General features: G+C 43.1%; 1 pseudogene; it reads right to left on the bottom strand.

The window, feature by feature from the left end:
- Positions 1–207: 207 nt before the first annotated feature.
- LOC142917821 (uncharacterized) lies at positions 208–1,473 on the bottom strand (annotated as a pseudogene).

A 1,473-nucleotide genomic window follows, 5' to 3' on the forward strand; every position in this document is an offset into this window, starting at 1 on the left:
TTCAGTTCTTAATTGTTCACGCTTACAGTGGCTTTCAGACAGCATACATTATAAAAAATTTCGTCTCCCCCCTCCTCTTTTAAAAAAAATAGATGGACTAGTCCTGGGCAAACTGCCAAATCGCTGCGCGTGACGCCAACGTTTTTTTATAATTAAATTAATGCGCCGTTTTAAAATAAATTTATGCAAACCAACACACCTGAAGATGACCGTTTGAGTTATGGTCGAAACGTCGTGAGAATTTTTTATTGTTTTACATATATTTTATTATTTTGTTGTTTCTCTTCAACGTGACTTTACTGAAAAAACTAAGAATACCTTTAAAAGTGTCCAAGCTGCGATTTTCGTCCGGTTCTTGTTTCGTGAGGGATGGGCTTATTGTGGCACTTTGACTTTCACAAGCTGATTTCAGATTCCACTCCTTGAAGATCTTCTGATGCTTCCGTGTTTTCTGGTGTACTTGAAGATTTTATGAATGTGCAAACGCCTTCCCGCAGAGTGCACCTGAAGGGTTTCTCTCCCGTGTGTGTTCTCTGGTGTACTTTAAGATGTGATGACTGTGCAAACATCATCCCACACAGAGTGTACCTCAAGGGTTTCTCTCCTGTCTGTGTTCTCTGGTGTACTAGAAGATTTGATGAATGTGCAAATGCCTTTCCGCACACACTGCACTTGAAGGGTTTCTCTCCCGTGTGTACTCTGGTGTTTTTTAAGATTTGATGACTGTGAAAATGCCTTCCCACACACACTGCACTTGAAGGGTTTCTCTCCCGTGTGTGTTCTCTGGTGTGATTTAAGACCAGATGACTGTGAAAATGCCTTCCCACACACAGTGCACTTGAAGGGTTTCTCTCCCGTGTGTGTTTTCTGGTGTGTTTTAAGAGCAGATGACTGTGAAAATGCCTTCACACAGTGCACTTGAAGGGTTTCTCTCCCGTGTGTTCTCTGGTGTTTTTAAAGAGCAGATGACCGTGAAAATGTCTTCCCACAAACACTGCACTTGAAGGGTTTCTCTCCCGTGTGTGTTCTCTGGTGATTTTTAAGAGCAGATGACCGTGAAAATGCCTTCCCACACACAGTGCACTTGAAGGGTTTCTCTCCCGTGTGTGTTTTCTGGTGTGATTTAAGACCAGATGACTGTGAAAATGCCTTCCCACACACACTGCACTTGAAGGGTTTCTCTCCCGTGTGTGTTTTCTGGTGTGTTTTAAGAGCAGATGACCGTGAAAATGTCTTCCCACAAACACTGCACTTGAAGGGTTTCTCTCCCGTGTGTGTTCTCTGGTGTGTTTTAAGAGCAGATGACCGTGAAAATGCCTTCACACACACACTGCACTTGAAGGGTTTCTCTCCCGTGTGTGTTTTCTGGTGTTTTTTAAGAGCAGATGACCATGAAAATGTCTTCTCACAAACACTGCACTTGAAGGGTTTCTCTCCCGTGTGTGTTCTCTGGTGTGTTTTAAGAGCAGATGA

Source organism: Petromyzon marinus, unplaced genomic scaffold, assembly GCF_048934315.1.
Source record: "Petromyzon marinus isolate PM22_M1 ecotype Great Lakes invasive population unplaced genomic scaffold, UKy_Petmar_22M1.pri1.0 PM_G_Scaffold_53, whole genome shotgun sequence".
Classification (NCBI taxonomy): Eukaryota; Metazoa; Chordata; class Hyperoartia; order Petromyzontiformes; family Petromyzontidae; genus Petromyzon; species Petromyzon marinus.